The sequence below is a fragment of the Micrasema longulum genome, unplaced genomic scaffold (genome assembly GCF_059751315.1).
Source record: "Micrasema longulum isolate JH-2025_06_02 unplaced genomic scaffold, ASM5975131v1 h1tg002310l, whole genome shotgun sequence".
NCBI classification, from domain to species: domain Eukaryota; kingdom Metazoa; phylum Arthropoda; class Insecta; order Trichoptera; family Brachycentridae; genus Micrasema; species Micrasema longulum.
In genome coordinates this window covers 132566-145300 of record NW_028279462.1, presented here as the reverse complement: position 1 = coordinate 145300, position 12735 = coordinate 132566, and positions in this window count along the sequence as shown.

The following is a 12735-nucleotide window of genomic DNA, read 5'->3' as shown; positions in this document are numbered from 1 at the left end:
TTGGCACCTTTTCCTGCTATGCCGGAGAGAAATCTGACTTTTTTTTTCTCCATACAACCGTGGCCCAGCTAAACTAGTAACTATGATTGTAAACCCCCTCATGCAATTTTTCAAAAAAGATTAAAGGTACCTTTTATTTGTCATTTATTAAGCTTTTTGATTGTTTCCTTTTTAAATAATATTATGTGTATACAAATTGTCCAGATCATTCAATAAAGATATTATTGTGATGAAAAAATATCTCTAATATCTTCAATTTTATTTGTGTATTTGTATCGTGTATTTGTATTTGTAAAATTCTTAAGTTAGGTTGCTTTTTTTAAATCTATCAATATTGATTACAAACATGATTTTAAATATTTAAGAAAACAGATTGTTAAATATCTGAGCAGAAGAAAAAAGCCAAGTGTTTAACAAAGATTCATAAGAGATGACTGACTTATAATGATAAATCGTGTTATTTTGGAATCTGTGTATTTATATTATGCATTGTATTGATTATTTTTCTATGCAAAAGTTTGGGCATCAAAAAGGTTTAGAACCTACGTTTTGGACTAACAAACAATAAACACGCAATCATTCACCCATTTGTATGGTTTGGGCGGCGGAAGTCAGACACTGGGCGAACCGCCCTTTCCAAACGTATCAGGGTAGATTTATTAAGGTTGTGCGCTAATTTACCTATGCATACAATCAACAGAACCTCCGAGCCTTTTTAAACACAAGGCTGATGGAAACTGATGATTCTCCAGCTAAATATTAATATTAAATTAATTCCGTGGAATCCTAATTAACTAGCTGCTAATCTTAATTATTTTTATTTTATCTTTTAGAATGTGTTTAACTAAAATGCTTGCCAACTACAATCCATTACATCAGCCTCTTCATTGCTGTAACATATTTCACTTAGAAGCGGATAAGGGAAAAAAGAGACATGCCTCAGCATGTCGTTATTTGAGTTATATAATGCAAATTATCAAAACATGTTCTACATTTTTTTTTTAATAATTCTACTCGAACGTGTTGGAAAATTTATCTGCAATTTCGATGAGTGACATCAAAAACAACAAGCAAAAATTTTTCAATTAATATTTTAATAAAAACTGCATTATTGGAGTTTGACATTCAATTAAAAATCTGACCGACTTTGTGCAACCCGTTGGAACATTAATTACGTTAAAAGGCCATTTTACCAAGTCGCTTTAGCTCTGTATACACAAGTACGTATACGGCGCATTAATTAGGTCGTAACTGAGGCTACTTTACGTGTTTATTATATGATTAAAAGCACCTATTTATCGCTTCCCCTATAAAGCGGTAGCCAAGTTACATATAAAATCATTTTCAGTTCTTAATGGCCTCCGAATAAAGTGTTGTAAAACAGAGCGCTGCAGTAGCGGTAAGCCCGGTTGGCGAATGGGGGAGGGGGTTGTAATTTAATGAAAGCTTAATCTTTCTATCATTAGACTTGCAGAGGAACTGAAAAATCAATTATCTTAAAAGTTCTTACTTAGAAAATAATGCACGTTGTTCAACACTACTCGTAATAGTATATATTAAGAAAAGTGGCATGGTTGCTCGGACTACAAAGGGGTAATTATTCTTATTTTGAAATAGAGCAATCTCTTAATCTGTTTTCATTGGAAAGACGTAGAACTGAGATGGACCTTATGTGCATTTTCAAAATACTTAATGCTTTAAGTGATGTCCCATAGAGAGGAGGTTGCAATCAATTTCTTTTCATGTTCCCAACCGTGTCACCAGAAGTCAAAATCTGCTATTTATAAAATCTTCTAAGAGCAACTTTGGTTTTTATGCACCAATGTCCAGAATGTGTAGATTAGTCAATTCATCACATGACTTGGAATTTTTTGGGATAGATCTTCCGGCTTTTTGTAGATCTCTTCGCGACTAAACAGTGTGGGATGAAGTTGGATTGGCATGGTTTAGCTCAAAGTTTTTGGTCTTTCGTTTTTTTGAATATATTGTAAACAATTATTGTTTTGCCCTTGTTTGTCTTTGCTAAATAGTTTTATGTTCTTTTTGTTCAGTTTTTTGCATGTATGTTTCTTCATGTAACTGTTGTAATTGGCTTAGGCCGTTTATATATAATAAATAATGAATTAAATAAATATTACGATTTTGATATGACTTATAGTAGCTAGAAACATATGAATGCCCAAAAATTTTCCGCGTTTTTCTTTTATTTTCACAATAAATTAAACTATTTTTTTATAAGAAGTTTTATTAGAAATACTTTTTTTTTGATAAATACCTCAACTTTTAAACGAAAGCGAGAATAATGTTTTGATAGAGCAGAAGATACAAAATTTTAATTTAAACATATTTTAAAAATGAGTTATTTAATTTGTCTATAAAACATTTTTAACGTTTTTTGAAAGTTCATTCAAGTTCAGAAATTTTAACCGCGAACAAAACACCTCATTATCTAGAATATAATATTATTTTTTTATTGAGTTCTTCTGGATCGATACTTTTTGCAAATGACATAAAATTATAACTTAAGATAATAAAACACAATGAAGTATTATGGTGGGATATAATTTATGAGGTTTTAAAACAGCAAAAAAATGGAAAAACAAAAATTATTGAATTAACCGATTTGAATTTCTAGGACCAAGTTACTTGAGATTTCTTTTGAGTGATTTATTTGTATCTTTCCGTGTCAAATACAACTCACTGAAGCAATTAGAATACAGATAAAACATAATTTGAGAGCATCAAAAGCAAAGCTATGTGGCGTTTATTTTTTAAAGTCAATTAATATCTGTCAAAATCATAAAATTTACGACTCAGCTATAAATAATTTAAAATCTTGCTTATCTTAATTACTTTGCTGTTTTTTTCTAAACATGACAAAGTTAATTTCATTTTTAAAAATTGACGTCAAATAAGATAAAGAAATTGACTTGAATTAAACATTGCAACAAAGTTTAGACCTAAAATCTTTTAAGATTGTTGGAATTAATTATAGAGAGTTTAAATAATAAAATGAATGATTACATTCTATAAAAATCATGTAAATTACAGCATGCGGATTATTCAGTGATTATGACAGTTTTAAAAAGCGATAATAATCAAGACTAAATTTTGACACCTACTCATGAAAAACAACAATAGTAAAATTAGCTACATTCGGAATCATATCAAATATCATATCATCACAGGGGCCCAAAACAGCATAACACTGATTTTTAAGAAACTTGGGTGAGCGAGAAGAATCTTGAGTGAGCGGTGGTTTGACTTTATAAGAAATAAAGTAATTAAACTGACGCAACAAATTCCGATGACAACTGTCATAAAGCGGAGGTGATGCGGTTGGCTGGGCCATATACTGCGGATGCCTCCTGAGACCTTAACCATGCTTGCCTAATTTACAAGGCATCAGGTTTTCGACGTCCGGGACATCCGCTGCTGACTGTTCGTCGGCAGTTTATGCCAGAACTACGGACGCGAACCTGACTTGGGAAAATACACAGGAGCCGGTAGCCGAAGAAGATGACTGGAGGCTCTATGTGGACACCATATACTCCAACAAGGGAGGAGACATAGAATGATGATGAGACAAAAGGGTCATTTGTTTTTTTGTTCTTTAAAAGCATTGAGTATTTTCTTATTTTCTGAATGTCACATTAATATTCACGTATAAATTATTATTTCAAATTATTTAAAGGAATTCGAAAAAAATCAGATACCTGGGCAGCGATTATGAACGGCTATCTTTATCGGTATATATTGAGACGGTTTAAACTAATATCGATATTTATGTACAAAAGTGTGTATACTTGTATGAAAATTGAAAGTATCTTAGTCAGTAACCGGTAATTAAAAATGTTCAGAAAAAAAAATTGTAAACATATATTTTTTATACAGAAAACTTAATTTTACATTGTAGATAAAGTTGTAGATAAATTTTAACTTCCCATCAGAATACGTACCCTGATGCTTATAACAGTTTTAAATCAAATATTTCTGAAAATGCTGAAGACATTTTTTAATTTCATTAACTATCTTGTTTTGTTTTATATTTTAAATGTACCAAATAGACTTATATTCAAATAAGCATTTGTCTATAAAATAAACTAACACATAATATCTTTAAATAGGTTGGTTTTTCGTTAATTTTCCACGTGGATGTTAGTAAGGTTTGATAAGAAGAAATATTCCATTTATCAATTTTTGTTTTATACACCCAGTTTTTAGCTCCAAGTCAGTTCAGATATTAACTGCCAAAAAACTGTCTGTTGTTGAAGTCCGGGACAACGTGCTTTCATCTTGCTACGAACATTGTTTTATTTCAAGATTACCACAAATAATTCGGGAAAAAAGAGAAAAAAAACTGTCCCACCGAACTTTCATACTTATTATTATTTTTTATTAGGTAATTCAACAAAGATAGATACTAGAAAACATACGATTTGAAAGCATTCGTGGACACAATTTTAGATGCATATTAAATGTCTTCATTTACAGAATTACATAAAACAGATTTATATAGCGGCCTCCGTGGTGTAGTGGTCAAGACGCTTGACTCATGCACGGAAGGTTCCGGGTTCGAGTCCCGGTGAGAACACGGAAAACAAAAATGGGATTTTTCTCAAGCCTGGGTGTTCTGTGATGTAATTCACCACTGTAATTGGGCCTCCTGGAGCTCAATCACAGATGGCTATCGACATGCTAAAAAACGTGCTAAGTATTTGAGCGATCACCACGAACAATCATGAACACGCTGAAGTTAAAGCGGTCGCGTTGCAAAACGCCATAGATAAGTTCCTGTGCGAGATTCAACCAATCCTCTTGAACTGACCGAAGTTGAATTTCGTTTTGCAACGCGACCGCTTTAACTTCAGCGTGTTCATGATTGTTCGTGGTGATCGCTCAAATACTTAGCACGTTTTTTAGCATGTCGATAGCCATCTGTGATTGAGCTCCTGGCCTGTTGTGGTGCAAAAATAAATAAATAAATAAATATATCAAAAAGTAAAACATATTTTTGAACATTATTTTTTTTTTTAAGGATTGTATTGTAATGCAATAAAAAATAAGTTCTACGTGTGAACTTATTAAATAAGAATTATTTCTAAGAGAATTCACAAAACCTGAGAGAGTATCATGAAAAATGTCAATTTTATTGTTATGGCAGTATATATTATATTCCCGGGCCATACGTGTGTGGTATGTAGCATTATTTGAAAACAAAGGCTGTTTAAATATTTCTCGATGTCTGAGTGTTCTCAATCCCGCATTTATTTATTTTTTATTTAAGATTACAAAGCATATTTTTTTTAAACTGTACCTTTGCATTACCATGTATTTTTAGTTTATTAATAAAATGTATAATAGTTAATTGTTTCCACTTTGTCAACAGCTAAATTTATAACGCGAGCTCTACAATTTATGACCACTTTTATCCTTCAACAGCTTCACATACACACACATGCAGTTCACCAAAAGGGGGACATAGTACTCGTGCGCCTTTCTTACCGAATCCAGGGTAAGTGCAAGGATAAAATGCAGCCACCGGAAGTAGACACGTAGAAGCAACTTCCATAAAAGCCTCGATGGGAGTCTTACTTTACGCAAATGGGCTTGGTGATAATTTTAGGACTAAAAGCTAAGGAGTAACGGCAAGTCCTTAAGAATAAAATTGAGCCAATTACTTTTTATACTGGTTTAGTGAATAACGTTCTATATTAGAAATTTGAGATATATTTTAAACAGACTCGAGTTTGTAAAAACTATAGAATTTTCTCCTTCTTCGTTTTTAGGTATAATGGAATATAACATTATTGTTTTGTTTTTTATTTTATTTTATTAAGTATTTACATATTATATTGAATAACTCAACTCTTTGAGTTGTTCATTTTTAATTGTTTTTGAGAATAAATCAATTAGCCAAGTTCTGTTGTTAAAGAGTTTTTTTTTTCTAAAACCCTTTTAATTTTTAAATTGTTTTGACAATAAAACGATTTGTTGTGCCAAGGATATGGAAAATGTCGTTATATTAAGTCTCAATTCTACGGAATTTTTTTTCGTTATTCTTATTACAGTTATAACATTCCAGTTTGTTTGAATTACCGGGTATAAAAAAAAATGTTTTTTTATCAAAAGAGATATTCTTATTGCATTATGTTTGCAAAAATACCTTTCATATTTATTACGTAAATAAAACGATAAAGTGTTCGAGGGTGAAAACTACAGAGACCTTACTTGTAGACCTGGTAAAAAGTTACGCCTAGGCATAGTAGTAGAATAAGGATGAGAATACTATTCTCATTATAGTGGTAGAGACGTAACTTTATACCAAGTTTATAACTTACGCTTGGAGAATTTGAGATTTAAATCTTACTATTTTTAATATCCAGTTATATTAGTTTATCGGTAAATTTCAAACCCCTTTAGAAACATGTTTCTCATAAATAGATTAACATTTTGTACGATTACAATTTACATCAAGTAATTTCATTTTTTTAAATTAATTTATAGGTAATCAATACATATTTGTTTAGATATTATAATCCATTCTGTATCGTACCCCCTGTTCGGTAATATTTCTCAGATACGATTTTCATTATATCTAATGCGTTAATTATCTTGTTTCCATGTTAAATTATCGAAAATCAATCGTCTCTCCGTAAGATTTGATGCATTAATCATAAAACCAGATAATTTTTGCACACCTGGATTTGATATGATAACGTAATTTAATAAAATACACCTTAAATTTAATTTCTTTTTGAACGTAATGCAAATAAATAAGTCAATTTTTTGTCATATTTATTTATCACTTATATTACTTAACCACGGCCACGTGTAAGTGTACATTGGGATGGTTTATTCCATTATTTCAGTTACCTAATTTACCTTAATTATTTGTATATCATTTCCATATATTAAAATTAACGTTTGATTAATTTACGTACACGAAAATTCCCAAAAACATAAATATAAATTATTGTTACGTTTATAAATAAGGCAGTATATCACAGTTCCTGGATTGGTACCTGAAGCGTAATACTGATAACCTTACCTGTTACAAATCAAAGGGATTTAAAAAAATAAAATAGATATTATATTTTTTTTTTTTTTTTTTTTTCACCACAACAGGCCAGAAGGCCCAATTACAGTAGTGAATTACATAACAGAACAACCAGGCTTGAGAAAAATCACATTTAAATTTTCGTGTTCTCACCGGGAATCGAACCCGGAACCTTCCGTGCGTGAGTCAAGCGTCTTGACCACTACACCACGGAGGCCGCCGTGGTGTAATGGTCAAGACATTTCTTTTGACTTATCCAAATGTTTCAATTTTGGGCCATTTTCAAGTTGTTAATCAGTTGTTATTTCACTATTAGAAAATGAGAATCAATTTGGAGTCGAAAAGGGTTCGAACCATAGATCTCTGACCCGTGAGTCCAAAACACTAGCTACGGGACCACAACTCAATTCGCTTCCTTTGTGTACGAATGGAGCGCCTTATGCACTATCTGGTGTGAATAGACGAATGATGACGCAGACAGTTTTAAAGTTTGACCTTGTTAATACGTATTTAATTGAGTAACTTGTGAGGAATTTTTATTCCTATGGCGGGATTTATAAAAAGAAAATTTTACTATATAACAGTTTTTTAAACTCTACGGCATGGCACCTACGGAAAAGTCATGAAGAAACTTAATCCTATTTGGTTGGCAAGAAATTGCATTGAATTATATAGCGAACAGTCTCAACTTTACGACTATCGTGCCTTAACTTTTTAACTGCAGTCTTCTCTCAGACATTCGGGACCTGCTTCAAACGAAGCGGCATTTGATACCCTGACTTCATAATGAGATGGAAGTGATCATAAGAATTTTATCTGACTCTAAGTGGTATTTCGTAAGGTCGAAGGGCCAAGCCACAGTGCGCAATTATTGCAATTTAAACATGAACTTCGGTGTACCATGCAAAGAACAATTCTAGTTCCATTGTGAGACTTGAAAACTTAGCCCATTGAATGAAATCAGCCTTTGTAAACTTTGTAATATGGACATAATTACTTCGTCTGATGCTCGCAGAATTAAATTGGAAAGAAAAACGAAATATTTAGTATGAAAACACTTTATTTCCTTTAATGTTTAATTCGCACCTAATTTCAACAAAGGTAGATGAAATTTTTTTTTAATCAACATATATTATCTAATTTAATGCATTAACATTTTTTTTTCTGGTCACCGCATTTACGTAAAAAACAAAATTCCTTTTTTTAACAATAATCAACTTGAAAAATTGTAAAATTTAATATTCGCCCTAACTTTAGTGACCGAACGAAACAAGATTTTCTAATAGTATTTAAATAAGTCAAAAATCTCACCAAAACGCCCAAAATTAGGCGTTTTTAGTTTTAAACCTTACGAGTTTATTAAAACAAGTATTAAATAAAATACACAATGAAATAAAAGGCATGAATTTAATGAGTAAATTTGTTTTCTTTTATCGTCTTATGGTTTGTTGTTATACATATAACTTATGTATCCTTCTATGTGCGCTATTAAAACAATAACTATAAAGGAATAACAAAAATATAAAACATCTCTGTCACCAATAACAAGTATTTTGTAGTAATAGTCAAGTGTTGTGTGTTGTTAATACTGCTCTACGGGGTTGAAACATGGACTTTCATGGTAAACTCCATGAACTGATTAGAGGCTTTTGAAATGTGGCTTCACCGGAAATTGTGGAAAGATTTAGTGACCACTGTGGAGGTGCTGAGATGAGCCAGTGCCGAATGATAGCTACTGTCCTCAGTAAAACAGAGAAAACTTACAAATCTGGGCCATATCATGCGCGGAATCAAATATGCGCTTCTACAGCTAATCATAATGGGTAAGATTGAGGGAAAACGTGGACTTAGAAGGTGACAGATGTCCTGGCTGAGAAAGATCCGCGACTGGACGGGAGTGTGCGGGCTTGAGGCGCTCTTCCAGTTGCCACAGGACCGGAATGCCTACTCTGGAGTGATTGCCAACGTCAGGGGACTTGATATGGCACAGAAAGAAGATGAAAAAAACTTATTAATACTATTCACTAAAGCCAAGAAATCACAAAACCAGTATAGTTTATATTTTATACAATGCGCAATGGCAATAAAATAACTATTATTTGAATGGAAAACAATCCAATATCTCTCGATATGATATTTTTTTATAACTAATTTATCACCATAGATTAAAAGTACTGACATAACCCTTTATCCGACTCTTTAACTCTTCTTATGATCTAAAGCGGATCCCTCTATATCTTTGCTTCTTGTAGTTAAGCTATGGTTTCCTAGAAAATCAGTGTCATTATCTAGCGGCCGTAATATACCGTCATAAGGTGGGTGTAATAAGACGGCCATTTAAACGGTGTCTAGAGATGTAAACTTAGAAAAAGCAGAGTCGTTATCTGACGGCCGTGAAAGCTGACAATATGTCAAAACTTTGCGCTGAAATAAACTTCTTTTAATAATTTTTTTTTTTTTTAAACCAACAGTCATAGTAATAAACAATTCATAAAGAATAACAATAAATAACAAGATCAATTATTGGTTTGATATAGGAACAAAAATATAAACAAACAAAACGTACAGTTCGCTAGGGGTGAAAGAAATCGCAATGGGAAAATAGGGAAGAAAGAGAAGAAGAAGAAATAGTAAGTAAATATGAAACAATTAAAAATGAAAAAAAATAAAAAATAATAAAACAACTTTGTTTTATTTATTTTATTATAATGAGTAACCACAAAGTTAGTGCTTCAAATATAAATTTTATAGAAAAAAAAAATGTATAGATCTACACTTAAAACATACATATAAATACATACACACACATCCATATATAAACATATGTTTTAGTAGAAATAATATCATTTTAAGAAAGGTTTTGAAATAGAAAAACAATATAATTTAAGATGATAAACATTTTTTTGTAGCAAATAAACATTTTTAAATATTCATTTAATTTGTTTGTTATTTAAGTACATTTATAGTACATATCTGATATCTCGATTCTGTTTTAACTGGGCTTTTTTATAGTTGGTGCATATAAAATAATGTGGACTGATTTTTTACAAAATCAATAAACATTTCGTTAATTTCAATATTTCATAAACGTTTGCACTCATTTTGACAGCTTTGATAGGCAAAAATGATAACCACTGCACAAGAAAAAAACATTTGTTTACTGTTTGCACCGCTATGACGGTCGTTCTGCAAATAGCGGCACCGATGTTTGACGTTCTACTCAAAATCAACGCTCTCCAGGAGACCAGCGCTATTGATTTGTACAGAAAACCTTTTAATGTCACCATTCACCGTAACATGATGGCCTTTAGATGGCGGCACCGCTTTTATAGGAAATCATAAGTTAAGGGAGTGACTTACATATATCAGATATAATATTATGACTCATGTTATTTTATAGAATATCGTTTTACTATAAGAAGACTGAAAATATTTCGAAATGTAATTGTAGATTCTGGATGAATTATACATGCATTTATTTGTGTTTATACTATGCTTGTCGAATCTGTCATAATTCTTTTGCATTTTCTAAAGAATTATCAAATAAAGCGGATAGTAATCAAACCAAATAAAATTCCAAAATATTTGCACGTAGGTATTTATTTACGAAAAAAATACGCAAGGTAATCAAATTTTATCACAGGTAGACGTTCTAAAAATAATAACGAAGATTATCATTTAATTATTTAATGCTTTTATACTTGATTATTTTATATGAAAAACATTAATTTACATGTAGTCAAGTCTATTAAGGACCTCGGAAAAGTAGCATGGATGATTGGCCTCGAGAGGGGAGACTACACTTACGGAGAAATGGAGTCAATGTTAAAAACGTAGAAATAACATTGACTCCATATTTATGTTTAATTAACTGAATGGTTTTATTGATGTACCATGGTTACTGAAACCAGTGGCATTCAATGTTCCAATCCGCCGCTGGCGAAATAATAATGTGCTGTTCCTCGATCGACACAGCACAAACTATGGATTGCATGCACCAATGTCCCGGTTGTGTCGTATTGTAAACTTGAGATAAGATCTGGACTTTTTTGGTGTAACTCTTTGTAGATTAAAAAAAACACTAAAATAAACCGGATTTTGTTTTGAGGTAGTAATTTTTTTTTTTTTGGTCCTAGCTTAAATTTTATTCAGTAGTTCTTTATTTTATAAGTGCCTGTATTTATTACAAAAAATTGTATTCTCCAGTGTTAAAATGGACTGCATAAGTCCGTCAAATAAATAAATATTTTCCAGTAAACTAGATCATTAAACAAAATCAGAAATTGGAATTGAAAGTTATGGGTGAAAGTAGGGTCTGCTAATTAAATGCGATCTCTCAGGTGAATGTGTGTTAAAAATATGTACGATGGGTGCATAAATATCGAGATCCGTACATTATGTAAGGCTAAGATAATCATACCGACAAATCAAGAAAGAAGTTCGGCATTGGAAGGAACAACAGTAGTTAAGAAGTTGGTATGGTTTTTGTAGAGCAACAAAATACCTACTTAAAGTATTATATTTTTTTTTTTTTTGGATTTATTGGGAAAAAATCTTGATAAAATAAGTATAAAATTAAAAAATGGTTAGTTTATACATAAATTATAATAACGTATAATTAATGATAACTAATTCGCATAATTAATAATACTACCATAATAGAGTGAAAACATATGTTTAAAGAGGGGGTTCGATGTAACTATTGATGGATGCTTAAATTTAAGAAGAATAAAAAAATCAGGGCATGCCCAAATTCAACAGATTCTTAAATATGGTCATGTCAAAAATCGTAATAATCGGTGCGCCTACATGAGAAGATATGAATATAAAGGAAGCGAGTTGTCAACATTTTCGTCAACACTTTAATATAATTAGTTTCCTTTATTTGATAGCTTATTTTATATTTTTACGACCATTGATAATACGGAACCCTCTTTGAATAAATGATTTTTTAGCCAATGTAGTTATGAGTTTACTAAAAATACGTGTATAGTTTTATTCCACTTTAATTTATAATTTTTTACCAGTGACTGGGTTTTGTCGTGACCAACATCGTCAGACTGGTGGGAGACCAAACAATGTTATATACAAGTGTTTGGTCCCCCACTAGTCTGACGATGTCGGTCACGAGAAAACCCGGTCACTGGTAAAATTTATAAATAAAAGTGGAATTAAACTATAGACGTATTTTGATAATTATAATTTAAATGCAGTCCCACCAATAACATATCAGCAGAAAAACTCAATCCATTATAAGTTTACTTTTGAATTTAATGTTGTGAAAGTGAATACTTTTCTGTTTACAAAAATTTCCATGTTCGGTTTTACAATAGGACAAAGTTTCGTTTTATAAATATCTGTCAATATTAATACACAAAATGGATTTTCGTGACAGATTAAGTGCAGTTTATGTTACTTTTATACTTTTAGCTTTAAAACAACCACAGTTAATAAAAATTGAAACTTTTATCTTTAATTTTATTAAATTATATTTAATAAATTAATTATATAAATTTAATTTACACGTGCAAGGTTAGTCTGCAAGCGCTGTAATTGGCAAAAAACTTCTATAACCAGTTATTGAATTTAAATAAGAAGTACCTTAGTCTGGCGTCTTTTAAATTAAATTGAAATTATTCATTGCCACTTGGCGAAAGCAAATTTTAAGTAAAGAT